The 24,477-nt window shown below is 42.8% G+C and overlaps 1 pseudogene; it reads left to right on the top strand.

The window, feature by feature from the left end:
- LOC109059421 overlaps positions 1-24,477 on the top strand; it is a 92,129-nt pseudogene that overhangs the window by 47,483 nt on the left and 20,169 nt on the right.

Genomic DNA, 24,477 nt, shown 5'->3' with positions numbered 1-24,477 from the left:
CTCTCTCTCTCTCTGTCTCTGTCTCTGTCTGTGGGCTCTAGCTTCACATCTCTTTGATTCACTGTATGTTTTTAATCTGACGATGACCTGCCGATTTCACGACGCCTCTAAGAATTCAGTGAGCTGTAGTTCTTAGTGCATCTTTCTGTATATCTCTCTTTCTTCTATCCTCCCTGTCTCTCTCGAACACATTCTCTCTCTCCCTTTCTCTTCTGCATTTCATCTCTGTTTCTGGATGCGGGGTTGGCAGCGCTCCACGTTAACTCAGTGGATTAGCATAACTTCCATCGTTTCTCACATTTGCTCGCTGTCTCTTTTATTTATTTATTTATTTCCACAGTCAGATGTAGATCTTCCAGAAGTAAATGCAGTATTTCCCTGCGGAGCGGTAGTTTCTGCTGCAGAAGAATCTGATTTGTCCTAGAATATCGCAGCAGACGCACACACACACACACACACACACACACACACACACACACACACACACACACACACTGGATCAGTGTGTCTCCACGGTGGATTGTGACCCAGAAATCGGTGGCAGGTCATAGACAGCAGAGAAAAAACAAGGCTGAATGCAAATAATACAATTCAACCAGCACTATAATGGTTAGAAAAAGAAAACTTTTACAGTTTTTTCAACTGCTGCTTACACACATTTTCAAAACTTTGCCTCTTTTTTTTTTTTCAAAACTTTACACACAAATCCAAGAATTGCACACAAAATGCAAAATGCCTCTCATCTCTGCGAAATGAAGCACTGCATTCAGAATATCACAAACACATCTCAAAAGAAAACATCTGCAAACACCTATGCCATAATATTAATTCCTGTTAGATGTGTGTGTGTTACACAGAGAATTGTGTGTCGTGTTTTGCAAAATGAAATTGAAAACTCAGTCAAATGCCGGGAATTAGTGTATGGTTTTGCAGATTTGGTGTGTGTTTCTGGTGTTTTAGGTTTCAGAAATTATGTGACAAATAAATCTTTTGTGTGTAAGCAGTTGAAAATACTGTAACAGGGTTCTGTCTCGATGTAGAAAACCAGTTGAAAAGCACTGGACTAGTTTTATGGCCTGTTTGGAGCATGGAGCGTCAGCCGCTAGTTAACATATTGACTAGTAGGTGCAGAAATGTTTGATGGCTGTTAAGTTTGCGTGTGTGTGAGTATAGCGATTTCTCTCGATGGTGTCATGGCGTGTTCAGGCATGCAGCTCTCATTCACGCCTTCCTCTTCCTCTTTGATCCGCCGAGGATGAAACCAGCCCCGATCGAACGCCTGCTTTCCCAGCGCGGGACTATAGAGTCGATATCTGCAGCTGTCGATCACAGAGCTTGAAAAGGCTTTATTGGTCGGTCTCCGTCGTCCCTGAGGGCAGCAGCATCTCATTTAGGTTTCTAAAGGCTTATGGGAAATGGACCGAAATCGAGCTCATTCAGACAGAGCGGGTTTTAATAAATATGCATCATTACAGTTTCTGTGCCTCCCATCTAAGCTCGGAATGAGAACAGAGAAGCCTCGGCGGAAGCGTCGGCGTTAAATGCTTGTGTTTTTCATCCTCACATGGGATGAACAAGGACGGTTGAGAGATGCGCCTGTAGAAATGGGTGCGTTAGTCAGTGTGTATGAAAACATGGCTTTGACCTTTAACTCGAATTCAGATTCTCCAGCTTCTTACACATTATTATTCCGTTCCATTTGCTGTCCAGCGCTTATATTTAGCAACTTGTCCTTTTAGCTGTAATGATGCATTGCCAGCTTGAATATTAAGCTTTCACCAGAACGTCCATTTTCTGTCATTGTTACCTCGTTCTCCTCTGTTTCCTTGTGTTTGTGCTCCAGTTCGGCGCGTTCCCCCTCGCTTCACCATCCCTCCCGTGAGCCACGAGATCATGCCGGGCGGGAGCGTGAACATCACCTGCGTCGCCGTCGGCTCTCCGATGCCCTACGTGAAGTGGATGCTGAATTCTGAGGACCTGACGCCGGAGGACGAGATGCCCGTGGGACGAAACGTTCTGGAGCTGAACGGCGTGCGCGAGTCAGCCAACTACACCTGCGTCGCCATGAGCAGCCTGGGAATCATTGAGTCCGTGGCACAAGTCATTGTTAAGTGTAAGGAAAAGGTCATTTAAACTCGTGGTTTCAAACTATGTTGGCTTTATTCATTTGCCATTCATGTCATTTTCAATGTGTGCTGTATGTAAAATTAGCTTTAGTTGAACCTTTACCTTGGCTTTAGTTAAAAAAAAGAAAAAGATTCCCAATGCACACAAACTTCCCAGATTCCTGAGTGCCCTGTTGTTTACCTCCTTTTTATTTTAAATATTTCTTGATTTGTGAAAAACACTGTAATAATCAAGAAGTTGCCATCTAAAGTAAAAGTATGTTTATATTACACATTTATTAGTAGTTAATTTAGAAATTATTTAAAATTTCTTAAATATTAATAAAATATATGTATGTACAGTGGTGTGAAAAAGTGTTGGCCCCCTTCCTGATTTCTTATTTTTGCATGTTTGTCACACTTTAATGTTTCAGATCATCAAACAAATTTAAATATTAGTAAAAGATAACACAAGTAAACACAACATGCAGTTTTTAAATGAACGTTTTTATTATTAAGGGAAAACAAAATCCAAAACTACATGGCCCTGTGTGGAGAAGTTTTTGCCCCCTGTTTAAAACTGTGGTTTATCACACCTGAGTTCAGTTTCTCTAGCCACACCCAGATCTGATTACTGCCACACCTGTTCACAATCAAGAAATCTCTTAAACAGGACCTGCCTGACAAAGTGAAGAAGACCAAAAGATCCTCAAAAGCTAGACATCGTGCCGAGATCCAAAGAAATTCAGAAACAAATGAGAAAGAAAATAATTGAGATCTATCAGTCTGGAAAAGGTTATAAAGTTATAAAACCACAGTGAGAGCCATTATTCACAAGTGGCAAAAACATGGAACAGTGGAGAGCCTTCCCAGGAGTGGCCGGCTGACCAAAATTACCCCAAGAGCACGGTGACGACTCATCCAAGAGGTCACAAAAGACCCCACAACAACATCCAAAGACCTGCAGGCCTCACTCGCCTCAGTTAAGGTCAGTGTTCATGACTCCAGCAGAAGAAAGAGACTGGACAAAAATGGTCTGCATGGCAGAGTTCAAGACGAAAACCGCTGCTGAGCAAAAAGAACAAAGGCTCGTCTCAGTTTTGCCAGAAAACATCTTGATGATCCCCAAGACCTTTGGGAAAAAACTCTGTGACCTGACGAGACAAAAGTTGAACTTTTTGGAAGGTGTGTGTCCCATTACGTCTGGCATAAAAGTAACACCGCATTTCAGAAAAAGAACATCATACCAGCACTAAAATATGGTGGTGGTAGTGTGATGGTCTGGAGCTGTTCTGCTGCTTCAGGACCTGAAGACTTATAATAATAAATGGATAAGTGATAAATGGAAACATGAATTCTGCTGTTTACCAAAAGATCAAAAAATCCTGAAGGAGAATGTCCAGCCATCTGTTCGTGACCTCAAGCTGAAGCGAACTTGGGTTCTGCAGCAGAACAATGATCCAAAACACACCAGCAAGTCCACCTCTGGATGGCTGAAGAAAAACAAAATGAAGACTTTGGAGTGGCCTAGTCAAAGTCCTGACCTGAATCCTATCGAGATGCTGTGGCATGAACTTAAAAAGGTGGTTCACATTTAACATTTACATTTAATAATTTAGCAGATGCTTTTATCCAAAGCGACTTACAAATGAGAACAGTAGAAACAATCAGATCAACGAGAAAACAACAGCGGTATACAAGTGCTATGACAAGTCTCAGTTAGTCTAGTACAGAACACGTAGCCAAGTTTTTTTTTTTTTTTTTTTGGAATATGATAGAAAAGAAAAAAGAAAAAAGGTAAGTACTAGTATTAGTTGGTTAAGTGCAGGCCAAAAAGATGAGTCTTTAGATGTTTTTTGAAAATGAGTAAAGACTCAGCTGTTCGAATTGAGATCGGGAGGTCATTCCACCAGCTGGGAGCAGTCCAGGAAAAAGTCCATGAGAGTGATTTAAAACCTCTTTGGGATGGCAACACAAGGCGTCGTTCACTTGCAGAGCGCAAACTTCTGGAGGGTGCATAAGATTGAACAAGTGAGTTTAGGTAAGTTGGCGCCGTGCCAGTGGTCGTTTTGTAGGCAAGCATCAGTACCTTGAATTTGATGCGAGCGGCTACTGGTAGCCAGTGTAACCTGATGAGGAGAGGAGTAACATGGGCTGTTTTCGGCTCATTGAAGACAACCCTCGCTGCTGCATTCTGGATCAGTTGTAGAGGCTTGATAGTACATGCAGGAAGGCCCACCAGGAGAGCATTGCAATAGTCCAGTCTGGAGAGAACAAGAGCTTGTACAAGAAGTTGGGTGGATTGCTCTGACAGGAAGGGTCTAATCTTCCTAATGTTGAATAAGGCAAATCTACAGGACCGGGACGTTGTAGCAATATGGTCTGTGAAGCTTAACTGATGATCCATCACAACTCCTAGGTTTCTGGCTGTCCTGGAAGGAGTTATGGTTGACGAACCCAGCTGTATAGAGAAGTTGTGATGAAACGATGGGTTAGCTGGAACCACCAGCAGTTCAGTCTTAGTAAGGTTGAGCTGAAGGTGAGGTCATTCATCCAGCTAGAAATGTCACTCAGACAGGCTGAAATGCGAGCAACTACCGTCGGGTCATCTGGTTGGAATGAGAAGTAGAGTTGAGTGTCATCAGCGTAGCAGTGATAGGAAAAAGCCATGCTTCTGAATGACAGATCCTAATGACGTCATGTAGATGGAGAAGAGAAGCGGTCCAAGTACTGAGCCTTGAGGAACCCCAGTAGCAAGTTGTTGTGACTTAGAAACTTCACCCCTCCAAGACACCATGAAGGATCTATCAGACAGGTAGGAGTTAAGCCACTGAAGTGCGGTTCCAGAGATGCCCCATCTTTCTGAGGGTGGATAGGAGAATCTGGTGATTAACAGTGTCAAAAGCAGCAGACGGGTCCAGCAAAATGAGTACTGAGGATTTTGAAGCTGCTCTTGCCAGTCGCAGGGCCTCAGTAACCGAGAGCAGGGCAGTCTCAGTTGAGTGGCCGCTTTTGAAGCCAGATTGGTTGCTGTCCAGGAGGTTGTTCTGTACAAGAAACATAGAGAGCTGGTTGAACACAGCTCGTTCGAGTGTATTTGCAATGAATGGAAGAAGGGGATACCGGTCTGTAGTTTTCTAGAAGTGCTGGATTTAGAGATGGTTTCTTCAGCAGTGGGCTTACCCGAGCCTGCTTAAATGCTGAGGGAAATGTTCCAGAGTGAAGAGAGGAGTTGATAATGTGAGTAAGTGAAGGTATGACTGAAGAAGAAATCGCTTGAAGGAGGTGAGTGGGGATCGGATCCAGTGGGCAAGTAGTAGGATGACTGGACAGGATAAGTTTGGAAACGTCCGTCTCTGAGAGTGGAGAGAAGGAGGAGAACGAGTGAGCATTAGTCGTTGTGAAGTTATCCTCAGTCTGCGGTATGGAGAATTGGTCACTGATGGTTCTTGTCTTATTTGTGAAGAAAACTGCAAAGTCATCATCTGTAAGGGTCGATTGAGGAGGAGGTGGAGGCGGATTAAGAAGAGAAGAGAAGGTTTTGAAGAGTGTCCGAGCGTCACAACAGTTGTTAATCTTGTCGTGGTAATATGATGTTTTAGCAGTGAAGACGTTTGCAGAGAAGGAAGAGAGGAGAGACTGATAAACACTGAGGTCGGTAGAGTTTCTTGATTTAAGCCATTTCCTCTCTGCAGCCCTGAGATTAGAGCGATGTTCACGGAGTACATCGGACAGCCAGGGGGTAGATGGGGTGGTGCGTGCTGGTCTAGACGACAGTGGGCAAAAGCTTGTCCAAGCAAGAGGTCAGAGTGGAACAAAAAGTGTCCGTAGCACTGTTCGTGTCCAGAGCTGAAAACTGCGAGAGTGAAGGAAGTGAGGATGCAACCACAAAGGATAGGCGAGATGGAGAGAGTGAGCGTAGGTTCCGTCGAAAGGTGACCCGCGTTGGAGCGTGTGCCGCTTCAGGAGTAAGTGCTAGGTTAGCAGTAATGAGGAAGTGGTCTGAGGTGTGCAGTGGAGTAACTAAAGTGTTGTCCACTGAGCAACAGCGCGTGTAGATGAGGTCCAGTTGGTTGCCCGATTTGTGAGTCGCTGTAGTAGAGAGTCGCTTGAGATCAAATGAGGCGAGCAGAGTGTTGAAGTCAGCATCCTGGGGTTTATCTAGGTGGATGTTGAAGTCACCAAGCAGTACCAGAGGAGTACCATCTTCAGGATAGTTTGATAGCAGCACGTCCAAACTCCTCCAAGAAGTTTCCCAATTGACCTGGGGGACGATAAATGACCACAAAGTGGATTTTAACATGGTGGGTTACAGTAACAGCATGTGATTCAAATGAACAGTGACCTGTAGGTGGTGGTTGAAGATCAAATTTCCAATCTTTCGATATAAGGAGACCAGTACCTCCACCCCTCCCAGTCATACGAGGGGTGTGGGAACAAGTGAAATGAGTGGAGAGGGCTGCGGGAGTGGCAGTGTCCTCAGGTTTGATCCAGGTCTCAGTCAGTGCCATGAGGCTGAGACCAGAATGAGTAGCAATAGAAGAAATGAAGTCTGCTTTGTTAACAGCGGACTGGCAGTTCCAGAGACCAACTGGAATAGAGAGCGTTGATGCTCGAAAACCCTCCAATGTGGTTGAATTACAACAATTCTACATAGATGAGTGGACCAACATTCCTCCACAGCGCTGTAACAGACTCATTGCAAGTTATCACAAACACTTGATTGCAGTTGTTGCTGCTAAGGGTCGCCCAACCAGTTATTAGGTTTAGGGGGCAAACACTTTTTTTTACACAGGGCCATGTAGTTAATAATAAAAACCTTCATTTAAAAACTGCATGTTGATCTAAAACATTTAACCTAAAAAGTGACAAACATGCAAAAAATAAGAAAGGGGGCCAACAATTTTTCACACCACTGTATATGGGTGTGTGTGTATATATATATATATATCTGAGTCCACTAGTAGCACAGGTAAATTTGTAGCAATAGCCAAAAATACATATATATATATATATATATATCTGAGTCGCTGCAGCACAAAAGCAGTCATAAGTAGCACAGGTAAATTTGTAGCAATAGCCAACAATACATTGTATGAGTCAAAATTATACATTTTTCTTTTAGGCCAAAAATCTTTAGGATATTAAGTAAAGATCATGTTCCATGAAGATATTTTGTAAATTTCCTACCGTAAATATATCAAAACTTAATTTTTGATTAGTAATATGCATTGCTAAGAACTTCATTTGAACAACTTTAAAGATGATTTTCTCAATAGTTAGATTTTTTTGCTCCCTCAGATTCCAGATTTTCAAATAGTTGTATCTCAGACAAATATTGTCCTCCTAACAAACCATACAGCAATGAAAAGTTTGTTTATTCAGCTTATGACTGGTTTTGTGCTCCAGGGTCATGTATCGGCTTTATATCGGCCACCCTGCTCTCTAAGATATCGGCATCTGCATCAGCTGTCATAAAAACAATATCGGTCCACCATTAGAAAAAATGAAAACTGGACAAAATGGAGGTAATAATGTAAAAGGAATTAGAAATGAAAAGTTCTGAAATATGCAAACAAAGACAAAAAGATTGTACAAAGTAAATTCTCTGCAGCATATTATCCAGAAGGTGGAATATTCTGTGCCGCAGATGGAAAAGGTTAATCAGCCAAATCCAGCTGCAGAATGTAAATGTATTTTAGAGAATGATATTGGGTTGATGAAAATAATGTCTAATTTTATCCAGTCTAATAAAGTAAGAAAACGTTTCTTAGCATGTGTGTGGACACAAAGTGGGTGACGTTATTGACTTACAAATTTACAAATCTTGCCCAAATGTAAATTGAAGCAAAAGCATGAGTTTCCAGACATTCTCTAAGCAGTCCATTTTGATATCTAGATATCTTGTTTGTTTAACCTAGAAAACCTTGAAATATCCTGCTTTTCAGACCCTTAATTTCTGGTGTATCTCCTGTAGAGTTCAGTAGAGATCTCAACAATGTCTCAAACTTAACTCTCAACATCAAAATCAAAATCAAACCATTATAATTTTCCGCTCCCTCTACATTTTCAGCTTTACCTAGAGCTCCTGGTACCCCCATCGTCACAGAGACGACCCCCACCAGCATCACCATCACCTGGGACTCCGGTAACCCCGACCCTGTTTCCCATTACATCATCCAGTACCGTGCCAAATCCCCAGACAGCAAGTACGAGACGGTGGACTCCATCACCACGACCCGCTACAGCATCGGCGGGCTGTACCCCAACACCGAGTACGAGATCCGTGTGTCTGCCGTCAACACCATCGGCCAGGGTCCACCCAGCAACAGAGTGGAAGCTCGGACCGGAGAGCAAGCCCCCGCCAGCCCACCGCGGAACATCCAGGCACGCATCCTATCACAGAACGCGGTGATGGTGCGCTGGGACGAGCCGGAGGAACCCAATGGTTTGATCAAGGGCTATCGAGTTTATTACACCATGGATCCTTCTCAGCCAATGAGCAACTGGCAGATCCACAACGTTCAGGACAGCATGATAACGACCATCCACAGCCTCGTGCCGTCCGAGACGTACACCATCCGTGTGCTGGCATTCACATCCGTAGGAGATGGACCTTTCTCTGACCCCGTTCACGTCAAAGTGAGACCTGGTGGTGAGTTGTAGAGAAACAGTCGACTGAGGAAATCAACTCCTGCAGATCAAATGTGCTGTCACGTTATCTGGAAAAGCAGATTAAGTAAGATTAATTGTCAACAGTATAGAGATGCATGAAGCACTGCTCACAAAGAAGTAAGTTTCAAACCAAGCAGCTTTCTGTTGATTGGCTGGCTGAATTCACATGACCAATTTGAGCAAGGTTTAGCTTTAATCTTATTGGATTCACACAGATTCCTATTGGAATGAATGGATTTCAACCCAGAAATTCAACTGAGAAACAGTAAAAGTGACCACACCTTAATATGTTCCTGTGATTGTACACATTCATATGCAACTCAGTGGAGCTTCACAGAATGCTTGAAATCAAGTACCATATGAGCATTTCTACACTTTTTCTTTAGGGCCAGATTTACTTACAGCTTGCGCCAGTGCAAACCGCCTTTTGGCGTTAAAATAGTACTGTCAGGATTTACTAAAGACGTGCAGTGAAGAATTAGTGCTGAAAAGCCATGGACCATTATTTATTTGAGCCTGACCAGGTTTATAATGCTTTCACGATCTGTTTTTCAGTTCCTGGGCAGCCAGGGAAGTTCCAGGTGGGTAAAGTGACCGACACCAGCATTGAGTTGACCTGGGAACCTGCTTACTCCAAAGAGCCCGTGAAAGCCTACGAACTCATCTACAAAGCTCCAGATCTCGGCATTCAGGTGAGAATGTACTTCACAAAGAAACACTTTTGGCCTATGAATCATATTGAAATCAACTCCTGAAATGTCAGAATAATGTTAAAGGGTTAGTTCACCCAAAAATGAAAATTAGCCCATAAATTACTCACCCTCAAGTCATCCTAGATGTACATGACTTTCTTCTTTCAGAAGTTATATTAAAAATGGTCTTTGATCTTTCAAGCTGTTTAATGCCACTCAGTGGGTGTTGCATGCATCAGTCCAATAGAAGTGAAATAAAAAGTGCCCATCCATAATAATAAGTGTATCATACAGCTCCTGGGGGTGAACAAAGACCTTCTGTAGCGAATCAATGCGTTCTGGTAAGAAAAATAAGCATATTTTAAATGTAATCACTTTAATGTAGCTTGTGCCAACAGTTGTACATGGAAGCAGCTCTTGGCGGATGACGTATGAGTGCACTGGTGAGTCTCATGAAAACCAACGTTTGTTAACAGGAGCAAAGGAAAACCAGTCTCCTCTCGGCTTATATCAAAATCCTCTCACATTCTTCTTTACAAATCCTCGTTTTGTACTTCTAATTAGTGACCGTTGTTTTGTTTTGATCTCTCCCCTGCGCTTCCGCATTTGTCATTTCTGTGTGGAGCGTGCGCAACGCCAACCCCCATACGTCATCCTCCTTGAGCTGCTTCCATGTACAACAGTGAACGCAAGCTACACTGAACAAAATGATAAATGCAACATTGTTTTTGTCCCTATTTTTCATGAGCTGAGCTCAAAGATCTAAGACTTTTTCTATGTACACAAAAGAGCTATTTCTCTAAAATATTGTTCACAAATCTGTCTAAATCTGTGTTAGTGAGCACTTCTCCTTTGCCGAGTTAATCCATCCACCCCACAGGTGTGGCATATCAAAATGCTGATTAGACAACATGATTATTGCACAGGTGTGCCTTAGGCTGGCCACAATAAAAAGCCACTCTAAAATGTGAAGTTTTACTGTATTGGGGGCTCCAGTGGGGTCCGAAAACCAGTGAGTATCTGGTGTGACCACCATTTGCCTTACACAGTGCAACACATCTCCTTCACATAGAGCTGATCAGGTTGTTGATTGTGGCCTGTGGAATGGCTGTGTGAAGTTGCTGGATATTGGCAGGAACTGGAACACGCTGTCGTAAATGCCGATCCAGAACATCCCAAACATGCTCAATGGGTGACATGTCGGGTGAGTATTCTGGCCATGCAAGAACTGGGATGTTTTCAGCTTCCAGGAATTCTGTACAGATCCTTGCAACATGGGGGCGTGCATGGCACAACAATGGGCCTCAGGATCTCGTAACGGTATCTTTGTGCATTCATAACTCTACCGCCACCATGAGCCACTCGATCCACAATGCACACAAAAATCAAAACACTCAACAAAAAAAACACACACATAAATCAAAAGTTTTTACTTCTTTCCCTGCTTTAAATATTTTCTTGAGAGATCAACCTCACGATGACGAACTGCAGTCAGGTTTAGACCCCGATGAATACGACGAGCATGCAGATGAGCTTCCCTGAGATGGTTTCTGACAGTTTGTGCAGAAATTCTTTGGTTATGAAAACTGATTGTTGCAGCAGCTGTCCGGGTGGCTGGTCTCAGACGATCTTGAAGATGAGGCGGAGATGCTGGATGTAGAGGTCCTGGGCTGGTGTGGTTACACGTGATCTGCGGTTGTGAGACCGGTTGGATGTACTGCCAAATTCTCTGAAACACCTTTGGACACGGCTTATGGTAGTGAAATAAACATTCAATTGATGTGCAACATCTCTGGCGGACATTCCTGCAGTCAGCATGCCGATTGCACACTCCCTCAAAACTTGCGACATCTGTGGCATTGTGCTGTGTGATAAAACTGCACATTTTAGGCATCTCTATAATCCACACCAGCCTAAGGCACACCTGTGCAATAATCATGCTGTCTAATCGGCATCTTGATATGCCACACCTGTGAGGTGGATGGATTATCTCGGCAAAGGAGAAGTGCTCAGTAACGCAGATTTAGACAGATTTGTGAACAATATTTGAGAGAAATAGGCCTTCTGTGTACATAGAAAAAGTCTTAGATCTTTGAGTTCAGCTCATGAAAAATGGGGGCAAAAACAAAAGTGTTACGTTTATAATTTTTTTCAGTGTGGATTAAAGTGATTATTATGTTTTAAAAATGGTTATTTTTCTTACAAAAACGCATTGATTGGATGAGTTGGGGGGGGGCACCTTCTAGCTCCACCCCGATTGTACAAATATTACTACAAGGGGGGGGGCACCTTCTAGCTCCACCCCGATTTTACAAATATTACTACAAATTGCAAGACACTTTGGATAAAAGAATCTGCTAAATGTAAACAAAAGAGTCTGTGATCTTTCAAACAAACAGGAAAAGAGGAATTTTGAGCCCAGAACATCATATGTGGTGGAGGGTCTGCGCGCCAATACCGACTACACCTTCTCTCTGGCTGCCGTTTCCAATAAAGGCATCGGCGCATTCACCAACGAGATCAATCAACGCACGGCACAAGCAAGTATGTGTGAAACCCCTTAAAAAGACTTTGTTGTTACCGTATTTCACCTGACAGGCTGTGTTCTTACAGTGTATGTCACAGTAACATTTCTCTGCACCAAACCTCCCTCAGTTTCTCCATCCACAGCTGCAGTCAATGCCTTCTCCTGTTGTCTGTGACTCTTGATTGGTTTTGATGGTTTTGTTGGTCTGAATGATGTTTAATCTGTAGTTGCTCAGTAACCATTTTCAGAAAGGAAACAGAAGAGAAATGCAATCTTGGCTGCCAGTGCACAGGGCACAAAAGTGGATTCCCCCCATATCTGTTTAATCATCTTTCCCCCCTCCATCCATCTGTCTGTCCATCTATTTGTCCTTGTGAAGTGCATTGGTGTGTGAGATGTGTATGTCCACAAGTATTTCCAGTAGATGATTGAAAAACAAGCAGAAGTCAAAGCCACCACCAGATTCGATGGGATTTGTTTTTAATTTCTGCCTTTTTACCTCTTTCTTTATTCTTTTCCTCCTTTAGTTTAATGTCTTTTCAGCTCAGGACCCAGTGAAGTGATCATAACTCCAGCGGTGAGTGTTGTTGTGTCTGTGCTGCTGATGAAGTGCTCTTCTTAGGTGTCATGCAGCTCTTCAGTACTGCTGGTAAAGCTTGTGTTTTCCAGGACAGTTAACGGTAAGTGAGGATGACGAACCACCGCCGCAGTCTGCTAGTCCTGATAGGTGGATCTGTGAATGGAACTGCGTCTGATCCAGCTTGACTGAGTCTAGATATCAAACACAGTCCTGCAGTTTTGAACTTTGACACCCTGATGAACTTTCTGTGATTGCAGACAAACGGCATGAGTTGAAGTTATTTTGTTGTGTTCTGGGCTGTTTTAGTTGAGCTGCACAAACAGCATATGGTCACCAAACAGCTCAGAGTAACGGCAGTGTGAGAGGTTAACGGTGTGCTGTTGCTGTAATTGTGTGCTTTGGGGGCTTTTCACTTCACTTTTCACCACAAGCTCTGATCCGTTTCAGGTGGTTAGAGGAGGTTGCTAGGGTGTTATTAGGGGTTTGGGAACAGTTGCTAGGGTTTTGTGGTTACTAGGGTGTTGTGGGTGGTTATACATGATTGCTAGGGTGTTATTAGGGGTTTTCGGGAACAGTTGCTAGGGTGTTGCGGCCACTAGGGAGTTATTTGGGGTTTAGGAACAGTTGCTTGGGTGTTGCGGTCGCTAGGGTGTTATTAGGTGTTTGGGAACAGTTGCTAGGGTGTTGCGGCCACTAGGGTGTTATTTGGGGTTCAGGAACAGTTGCTTGGGTGTTGCGGTCGCTAGGGTGTTATTAGGTGTTTGGGAACAGTTGCTTGGGTGTTGCGGTCGCTAGGGTGTTATTAGGTGTTTGGGAACAGTTGCTAGGGTGTTGTGGTCGCTAGGGTGTTATTAGGTGTTTGGGAACAGTTGCTTGGGTGTTGCGGTCGCTAGGGTGTTATTAGGTGTTTGGGAACAGTTGCTAGGGTGTTGTGGTCGCTAGGGTGTTATTAGGGGTTTGGGAACAGTTGTTAGGATGTTGTGGTTGCTAGGGTGTTTTAGATGGTTATACATGGTCGCTAGGGTGTTATTAGGGGTTTGAGAATAATCGTTAGGGTGTTGCAGCCGCTATGTTGTTTTTATGGGTTTTGGAACAGTTGCTAGGGTGTTGTAGTCGCTAGGGTGTTATTAGGTGTTTGGGAACAGTTGCTAGGGTGTTGTGGTCGCTAGGGTGTTATTAGGTGTTTGGGAACAGTTGCTAGGGTGTTGTGGTCGCTAGGGTGTTATTAGGTGTTTGGGAACAGTTACTAGGGTGTTGCGGTCACCAGGGTGTTATTAGGCTTTTGGGAACAGTTGCTAGGGTGTTATTAGGGTTTGTGAATGGTTGCTAAGGGGTGTCTGTGGTTGTAAGTAGTTGCTAGGGTGTTGTGGCTAGTTTCTAGGGTACTCTGGGTCATTGCCAGGCTGTTGCTATGTATTTTCTCAGGTTTTCTGAGCAGATATTGGTGTGTTGCTATGTGGTTGCTAGGGTGTTTTTCTCTGTGAGGTTTTTCAGCTGTTCACTGGTCCAGCATGTTGCTGTAGCATCGGTTGTGATCTTGTAGGTTGTGCTGAAGTTCTGAGCGTCTCACTGAGGCTCCAGCAAAAAAAACCATGAGCCCAATTATCCTCACACTTCCTCTGACATCAGTGCAGATAACAGTTTTTGAAAGCAATTACACATCCGCAGTTCATTTTTATATGTCATATTCTATAAAGATAATTGAATTATTCCATGTCAGTTCAATTATTGTGTTACACGAGCGTGCGTGTGCGAGAACAGAGGCCGGTTGCAGGGTCCGTGGAGCCGGATGCGGTGAGAACCTTATCGCTTTGATTTTGAGAATGTCTCGGATCCCTTGTTATTTTTAATAACTCTCTCAGCTCTCATTGTGCCGTTCGGCTGGAAAGGTTTCAGTCAATTACACTGATGGAGACCAAAGCCCCACATTAACCGCAGTATTAATGACAGATAATACCCACAATTCTATACGCACGTAATCGGCCGAGACTCCAGCTCAGAAAAATGCTTAAGGCAACTGTGTGTGTGTGTGTGTGTGTGTGTGTGTGTGTGTGTGTGTGTGTGTGTGTGAGACTCAGTGTAATGTTTGTGTGATGGTAAGAAGGTCCGTGTTCCGTACGCAGGAGCAGGTATGTACTCTACATCATCAGCTTCTCTTCACATGTTTTCCAAACTGATTCCTTATTTTCTAGTTTCAGTTGTTTTGTTCTCATTAGATCTGCATCCAGTCGAGTTGATGTTTTTGTGATTTCTTTTGCTTCAGCGCTCATAACCGCTCGAGTACAAACGTCAGAATGATTGGGATCAGAGTCAGTGCAGTGATGCTCTCCTTTCACCAGATGCTTTCTGACATTACAGGATTATTAAAACAAAGCTGTAACTTTGTCGTCAGGCAGATTTACATTTATCATTAAGCAGACGCTTTTATCCAAATGAGGAACATCGGAAGCAGTGTCAGATGAACATCATCACATTGATGTCTGTTGAGTGATCAGAAACTTGAGGTAACGAGGAAGACAAATGCTATTCATCCTGATTATTCACTATAAGAGTGGGAGGTGAAGTGTGTGGTTCTCATGCATAACATGTATTGTTCTTATATGCATGTTCACACACAGAAGATCTTTTAGATTGTTGGTTTTACGAAACCCAGCTTATACACAGAGCTGCAGAACCTCATCCGTTTTCTAATTAAAGGAGGAACTTTGTAAACAGAAACTCCTCCGTAACCCCCATGGGATTCAGTCAGACCGTCTGTCACCATCTGGTCAGGAATTCTGATCCCGGACCAAAGCATCGCTCCATCCATCAAGAGTGTTTCCATGGCAGTGGTGCTGCTATCGGTTACACGCTCGGCGGTGCTTTAATTAGGTTGTCTGTTCTGGTCAATATGTTGATCGGATGCTTGTTTCGTGACAGACAGGCACTTTATTCCTCCATCGCTGCATCACAACACATCCTTCATTTCATTTTGCTTCATTCTTCCTTTGTTTGCATCATTTATCTCTTAAGTTGAATGTAATTCAAGCCTCATAATTAGTTCTATTGATCTGTTTCCCTCTGAACTATTTTTGCAGCCCGTGAATCTCATCCTCTGTGTTCATCTTTGTTGTATTGATTTATTTTGCTTCATTTCTGTTTCTTTATCCTCCTCCACCTTCCTCAATGATCTTTCCTTTCTGTGTTTTATTTTGGACTCTTTTCCGCTCCTCCGCTCCTCCTGACAGAGCCCTCGGTTCCCCCGCATGATCTCCGCTGCTCTGCCGCTGGCTCCACCTCCGTCGGTGAGCTGGGCTCTGACTGCGGAGGGGCCGCTGGGGTATGAGGTGCGGTACAAGAGCGGCGGTGACTCCCCGCAGACGCTGCGTCTGGAGCCGGGCGCGAGCGGGGCGCTGCTGACGGGCCTGCGGCGCTGGAGTCTGTACTGCATGACGGCGGCGGCGATCACAGCGCAGGGCAGCGGACCGGAGAGCACAGCTGTAGAGTGCAGAACGGATGAAGATGGTAAAATCTCACATCAGTGGTTCAGCATTAGATCCCTCTTCTTCAGGTCCAAGGTCTTCAGGTGGTTCTTTGGAGATCTTGATGTTTTGTTAAAGGTTCTTTAGATCAGCCTTTTAGCTTCTGAGCTCTTTAAGGTTGTGTTTACACTTGGCACACTGCAAAACATTATTTTCTTACGTAGTATTTTTGTCAGGTTTTCCAGCAAAAATTTATAAACATTTTTAAATTCAGACACAATTACTTTCCAGCAAAATGACTTAAGGACTCAATATAAACCGAATTTTTGCTTAAACCAGCAAAAAACTTCTGCCATTGGCCTCAGAAAAATAAACTTGTTTTCCCTATGGATAAAGTGAAGCACTGACAGATGTTTGTTCTTGTTTTAAGCCTAAACTCACTTCAATTTGGTGGAAAATTACAAGTAATAAGCTGTTTTCTGTCCTGTTTTAACCCTCCTCGTCAGAACGTTGTTTGAATAAGTGTGGAGGATTGTGGACTCAAAAGTTTACATCACTGCTTTGATTGGCTAACAGTTGTGTATGTTTGACAGTCTACATCCTTCACTGATGGGTGCTGCTGTGATTTAGGTCAAAAACGCATAAATACTCACATCAAACTGTTTAACAGACAAAGCAATATTGATCATGTAATGAAAACAGTTACTCACACTTCTGTTGCGACATTACAGTCAGATCCAGTACAGTCGACAGCATCGTCTGTTAGTTTCAATCTTTCTGAAAATCCCACATTGTTTCGTCCCTTGTTTGTAAACAAATCCGCAGTAAAATGAAGTGAACAAAGGACTGAGTTCTTACTGACGTGGTCTGGAACTTCATAAAAATAAAGTTCATCCACTCTTTTCTAACGTTGGGATCTGAAGGAAGGCGATGATTTTTCACAACTTGGCACTCCACAGTGTCTTGTTGTCTTCGGAGCATCTTTATCGTTTGGTTTCTTCATAGACCTGCGTTCGCCTGTCGGCAGGCTAAACAGCCAGTGATGTAGAATTGTGTGCGGGGTTAAACAAGCAGCAATGTAGAATTGGAAGGCGGGGCAAAACAGGGAGCGATGTAGAATCGGTGGGCGGGGCTTCACAGCCAGTGATGTAGAAGCAACTTTTAAACCTCTAATTACACAATCTCTCATATCCAAAACATTCCAGCACCCTCAGCGAAATATGACCATTTTTGAACCTTGAATTGCATCAATATAAGCTGTTTTTAGACTTACGACAAAGATTTGAGTTCTGAAACATACAGGATGTTTTTATATTACAATGACCTCTTATATGTCAAAAGATCAAGGGTATTTTGGTTTCTCGGTTCATGAACCCTTTAAGCCTTTTATCATTCACAGTGTGAATGCTGAGCAAACCTGAAATAAATGTGTCATTGTTGGTCTGGACCAAGAGAACTACAAGTGTGAACACACCCTAAAGCTGCAGTGTTTGGATGTTTTGAACTGGTTTTTTGAAGGTTCTGCAGTGACATCAGACTAGGCCGTGTGTGTGTGTGTGTGTGTGTGTGTGTGTGTGTGTGTGTGTTTGTGCGCTCCTGGAGCTCCGCCCCGTCAATTGGAAGTCCAGCCCATCAACAGCACGTCTGTCAAAGTGTCGTGGCATTCTGTGTTATCAGGGCAAAGGAACGGGCAGATCCGCGGTTACCAGGTTCACTATGCACTCATGGAGAACGGGGAGTCGCAAGGCCTGCCGCGCATCAAAGACATGATGCTGGATGATGAGCAGGTGAGGTCACGACCCCGCAGACCACGCAGCACCCTCAGCGAAATATGACCATTTTTGAACCTTGAATTACAACGCAAAAGTTAGCTATTTCTGGTAAAGACTTACGATTCGTTAGCCACTATAGGTAAGTAAAAGAATAGCAAAGCACACTAAAGTTTGTGCTACACACTGGTGTGTTTATGATTATGGTGATAAATTAAAACAATGTGATATTTAAAAATAAAGGTAAAATAACTGGAATCGACTGCCACGGAGGCACATTCAAGTTACAAATGACCTCATCAAACATGATATATGGTGAGGTTTTGTTGTTTTTGGGTCTTTATTCATTCATGTTTTCAGTCAACATGAAATTAAAATTGATCTTATTTCCTTTCTCAATACGTGTTTCTCATCTTCCTGTGATCGTCTCATCAGCGGCCGTTATTCTGAATTACGCTTCTGATGCAGATCCACACTCGCACACTTTCACATCAATCCAGCAGGAGGAAATCACGGCCTGACCTACATTTATTTCTCATTTATTATCCTGTTTCACTCAGAAATGCATCACATGACAGAAGTGAAATGGGTCATGGATGGAGTTTCATACAAGTTTCAAGTTTTGAATCTTTTACACGATACTGGCCAAAACCGCATTCATGATGCTATATATTATTTATACTTATTTATACTGCCTGTACAGAATCAGTCTGATCTGAATGAACAGACACTGAATGAATCTCACTCTGTGTCTCACTTCATCTCTTCTCTCGCTCACTGCTCGTCCATTCTGTCCTTCACTAAATGAATCTCACCCTCTTCTCCTCCTCCTACGCTCCGCCTGATCATTCCTGATTCTCTCACATCTCTGTGTGTGTCGTCCTGCTGCCGCGCCGTTAGAGGGACACGGATGAGACGGCGCAATACGTGAGTATGAACTTCAGCTTTATGTTCAGAGCAGCTTCTGAAAGCACAGAACCATTTCAAAGCCCTTCAGAGCCACTGGATCTGAACCGCTTCAGTGCATGAGAGTGTGTGTGTGTGTGTGTGTGTGTGTGTGTGAACCTCTCACACTGGAGAGCACTTTCATAGAGCCACTCAAACACAGATCACAGACTGAGAAGTATAATAAACCAAAACATTGCTGGAGAGAATGAATGAGGCAGTAACATATAATCAGAGCAAGTGTCAGGTTAGAGATCACCGGTCAGAGAGCAGTGCTGAAGTTTCTAGCGCTGAATGATTTAGACTGGCTTAGCTGAATGGCTGAGACTGTGTGTGTGTAGGAGCTGATGCTGGAGGATCTGCAGCCTGAGACGCTGTACTCCATCAGTGTGGCGGCCTACACTATTAAAGGTGATGGAGCTCAGAGCGTCGCTCATCTGGTGCAGACACCCGCCCGTCTGTGTGTGTTTCTTTGTTGAAACATTCAGGGACAGACAGACTCTTTTTCAGTTCAGTTTTCCATCCTGTTGTGTGACAGATAGCAGTGAAACGTGTGTGTGACAGTCACCAGTCTTTTTTCACTAGACTCAACAGAACAAAAGACTCGCAGTTCTTTATCCAATCAGGAACACAGTTAGTCATTGTGTGCGTTCCTGACATTGGATTGGGTGACATATCTTTAGAGGGAGGGGCATTATTCTCTGTATAAGCCCCGCCTCAGGTGTCTTATTGCTTTGATAAAACAGTTTCTATATAATTAAAATATTAATGAGACAAATGATGCTGAATGTGATTTAGTGACCAGTTTATTAAATCTTAAAATGCCCCTATCTTGGGTTATGAAAGGTTCATATTTTGGTTTTAAGAGTCCCCAACAACAGGCTGACATGCATGCAAGGTCAAAGAACACTTTCATTGTCTTATAATATGCATTTATTTTTACTTTACTTGCTCAACGACTCCCAAACGAATCACTCAACGATTAATTTTTCCAAACCCCTCCTTTGCGTGACGCTAATCTGCGGTGATTGGTCTGATTGGATCATGTCTCTGATGCCTGATAAAGCAGCGTTTGTGAGCGCAGTGCTGCTTTGTGTACAGCGTTTCCGGGGAAACCGCTATTTTTGGCACCTAGTGGCAAAGATTGAAATTGCATTTTCAATTAGACACAAGGGAAAAGAACAAGTGGGCGGGCAATATGCTAATGTTTCATGTTGACGTCATCATGAACCGGCTTGGGATTCATTTTAAAAACAATTAGTTTCAATGATTCAGAGTCGACGCTTTCTTTTGAGAGACAATAACTTTATACACTCTGCACTCTCAGATTTAAAACTTTGCAGGATGTTTTCATTCACCTAGAGCTGTTACACAAAGCATGAAATGTAATTTTCAAAAATCCATAATAGGGGAACTTTAATATCTTCATGCCTTATAGTCGCATTTATCAGATTAGAGCTGTGTGATAATACAGTCACATTGTGTGATGATACAAACAATCAAGCAGTTGAGATTTACAATAAAGTATATTGCTTTGCATGAGTGTACTGTATGTATGTATATATATATACATACATATATATATATATATATATATAATATATACATACATACAAAAATATATATATAAATATATATATTTATATTTTAGAAGTGTGCAATAATATAGTTACATTTTTGCAACACCTGTCCAATCAGAAGAGTGCACTGGAGATCTGGTCAGTGTGATGGATGTGTTTTATATGTCACTGAGAGTTTGTGTGTGTTTTTGTCCTCTAGTACCTGCTCGTCCCGTTCTGTCTGTACAGCTGGTTAATGAGACGTCCGCTGCGCTGATCTGGACTCCCCAACAATCCTCCAACCCCCTGCTGGAGATCCTGGGCTTTCGTCTGACCTACAGCTTTAAAAACGACTCTCAGTCTGTCTCTCTGGATTTCAGATCTGAGGAGCGTCAACACAACGTGACCGGCCTGCGTCCTGGAGGTGTTTACTCATTCCTCCTGGCCGCTAGAGGGCGCTCCGGTTACAGTGAAGAGGCTCAGGAGCAGCTTTCGGTGCCCGAGATTCCTCCGAAAGTTTTCCCGCAGCTGTCGGAGTGCATCAACGCCACCTGCTGCTCGCTGCAGCTCACCTGGCTTCCTCCGAACGACTCAGAACGGAACGCAGTTTTTACCGGATACACGCTCACGTATGAGGAAGCAGGTGGTGGTGTTGAACCGCGGACACTGATGGTGCCGGCGGATGTGTCCAGCTACACCATTCACAGGCTGAATCCTGACCGGGCGTACTCTGTGAGGATATCGGCTCATAACGGCGCTGGGTCAGGCCCGTATAGCCCACAGGTGCTGTACCGAACGACAGCCTTCAACACAGGTACAGCGCTCAGGTGCTCTCACCTGCAGTGTTGGGGGTAACCCATTACAAGTAATCAGATTACTTTTCTCAAGTAACTTACTTTCCATAAAATGTAACTAAGTAACATAATTAGTTACTTTTTTAGGGAGTAATGCAATATTGTAATGGATTACTTTTAAAAGTAACTCTCCCCAACACTGCTTGCCTGGGTGAGCCACAGAGAACTAAACCCCGAGATCCCACCGACACTAACCCACCCGACCCGTCACAGTGGAGGTGTGTATGTGGACGGCTGCGGGTAACGCTCGGGTGTCGCAGGTAAGTGCTCAGGCGTCAGTCACAGTCCGTCTGGGAGGACAAGGCTTCGGGTTCACGGTAAGACTGGAGACGTTTATCTTTCCCCTTGTCCTTTTGAGTTCCTTCAAAACAACATTTCCCAACACTTCCCAGTCCAGTCCGGTGTGGCACAAATGAAATGAGTGTTTGTTTGTGTGTGATTGAGTTTGTGTCTCACCCCAACTTCCTTCAAAACAACCTTCATCAGCAGCTAGCGAATCTGGGCCAGCTCTCACTGGATCTTCTGCGTATGTGTCCCTGCTCACCTTCTACATCCCCCACAATCCCCTGCACAGGCCTCGGCGCACGCGGCGGACGTCTGCCTTCTCACAGTCCTGTGTGTGTGTGTTCCAGATCCTTCATCACTGAGTCTCACGTGTGTTACCTGTGTGTTTTTGGACAGACGTGCCGAGGAATTTCTCTGTGAATCTGGCGACGAAGACGAGCGTGTTGCTGACGTGGGAGTTTCCGGAGAGCAGCGCCCCCTATCGCTTCACTGTGAGTCACTGCACGTCTCTGAACACATCAGAATCTGTGGCTCTTTGTTCATTTGTTGCGTTCCAGTAAATCTGTCTAGAATGAGGACATCCTCTTACTTTATAAACAAAAAATATAATATATACACACAAAATAATACTTTAACTTTAACTGATAGTCAAAACTTAATTATTTAATGTATGCTTAAATAAATCTGTTATGACAGCCACTGTGTAAATTAATATATTTCAACGACAAATAGAAATGTTATAATTTAGTAGAAGTTAATTTAAAAACGCCATTATGTCCAATTTACATGTTTGCATAAAATTTTTTTAGTTGAGTGTTGAATATAATACAGTATTTAAAATATAAATAGTAATTAATTTTGAGTTTGGGCTCTGTTGTTTACTGTAACCTTATAGAAATGTAAAAGGGCTCCCTATAGTTTAGAACAGAAGCTGAAGTAGATTTTCATCTCTAAGAAAATTTTTATTATAATTGAATTTATTTAAAGAAAGAGTAATTTGTTCAGTAAACCACTGTTTAATAATAATAAAATAAAAATAAAAAGCTATTCATGTTTAGTTTGTCCTCCTTGATGTACTGAAACCACACCGAGTCGTCAGAAACATAGTGGCAGATCTTTTCTTTCATATTGTGACGTGTCCATGTAACAGATTATCGACAAAGTTCTGTTCTGGTTGTTGATTGGATGTTGAGATGTGGGTGTGGCATTTAAAAACAGAGTCAGATCTGAGAGCAAGCTTGCATTGGATTGTAAAAAAGGGGTGGAGTTTAAGTGAGCTAACTGATTGGAGAGATCCTGTGTGCGGAGAGAAGATCCAGTTGTGAGATTTTGACTCTCTGCGGTTTGGATCAGAGCTAATGTTTCTGTGAAAAGCAGCCCAAACACGGTGGGATGTTTTAAGAGTGACTAAACCTGACTGCAGCAAATCTGTTTTTGGGTTAGTAAACCAGGCCTTTGAGCACTTGTGGCTGAGAAAGCCCAGCTGATCTCATCGTTTTGCTCTCTGTTTCTCAGGTGGAGTACAACCGGCAGAAGATGGAGGTGGACGCGCGTCTGAGGAAGGCTGTGATCCCAAACCTGCAGCCGGACACCAGCTACGACTTCAAGATCACCAGCCCCGAGGGGAACATGGGCGGACTCAGACACCGCATTCACGCCAAGACGTCTCCTCCCATCCTCATCCGCCGCCGGCCCGAGGTGGACCACACGCGAGAGACCGAAGCCACGGTCACCATCATACTGCCCTCGCTGGACACCAGGAGCAGCGTCAGGTGCGAGCGCTTAGGTCCTCTGTGGAGGGTTTGGGAAATCACTGAGCAGAGACGTGCAGAGAGTTCCTCAGGGGCAGGGGCTCAGTAAAAACAAAATAGAAAAGTTTGGATACATCACTATTTTATATTTTTGCAAGAAGTCACTTTTGGTCATCAAGCCTGCATTTATTTGATCAAAAATGAATGTACTTTAAAATACATTTTATGTTATGCTGATTTATTATCCATGTTGCAAACCTATGATACTTTTTATTTAAGAAAATGAACAGCATTTATTTAAAACAAAACTTTTATAACATTATACACTACCAAGGTCAGTATTTTAGCCTATTTATTTATTTTTTTGTTGAATGAAATTAGTTTTTATTCAGCAAGGATTTGTTAAATTGATAGAAAAAGTAATAGTTAAGATTTATATTGTTAGAAAACATCACTATTTTGAATAAATGCTGTTCTTTTTAACATTTTATTTATCAGTGAACCCTAAAAAGTATCACAGGTTCCAAAAAATAAATAAAATTAAGCAGCAACTTTGATAATAAATCAGCATATTAGAATGATTTCTGAAGGATCATGCAGTGGAGTAATGATGAAGCTTTGCATCACAGAAATAAATGATATTTTAAAGTATCTTAAAGTAGAAAAACATTATTTTAAATTGTAATAATATATCACAATATTACAGTTTTTTTCTGTATTTTTGATCAAATAAATGCAGGCTTGATGAGCAGAAGACACTTTCATACTCCTGCATAATTATCAAGAATGGTAATATAATAAAATCCTTTCTCGGCACCATTTCTCCAGCCTGCACTTCACATGACAGGCCTGTAGGTGGCACTTGGGCTTCATTAATTATGATAGTTTCATGAAATAGTACGGTGCACCATACATAAATGTAAGTGAATTGAACACTGATTACCATTATTGCGACTTTAGGCGCTGCGCGGTTTAGTGCAGTACTTTTGTAGTAATTTAGCATCCATTTTCTCAGCGATGAAATTTGATTTATAAAATGAGATAAAGTGAAGATCCAGATCACTCCACAAGCTCGTCTGTCCATGTAAATTTCAACCGATTTATGAATAAGAACTGAAAATGACCGCTCCATTTGAACTTCTTGTGCCAGATCATGATTGGTTGGTGTATTATACATGAAAAACGGGCATTGATGTATTATGTAATATTTTAAAATATATAATATATGGATTTTTTTATTAAATCGACACACTGGCTTTGATTATTGATGATTT

Source organism: Cyprinus carpio, chromosome B2, assembly GCF_018340385.1.
Source record: "Cyprinus carpio isolate SPL01 chromosome B2, ASM1834038v1, whole genome shotgun sequence".
NCBI classification, from domain to species: domain Eukaryota; kingdom Metazoa; phylum Chordata; class Actinopteri; order Cypriniformes; family Cyprinidae; genus Cyprinus; species Cyprinus carpio.
This window is presented reverse-complemented; position numbering and strand designations above follow the sequence as displayed.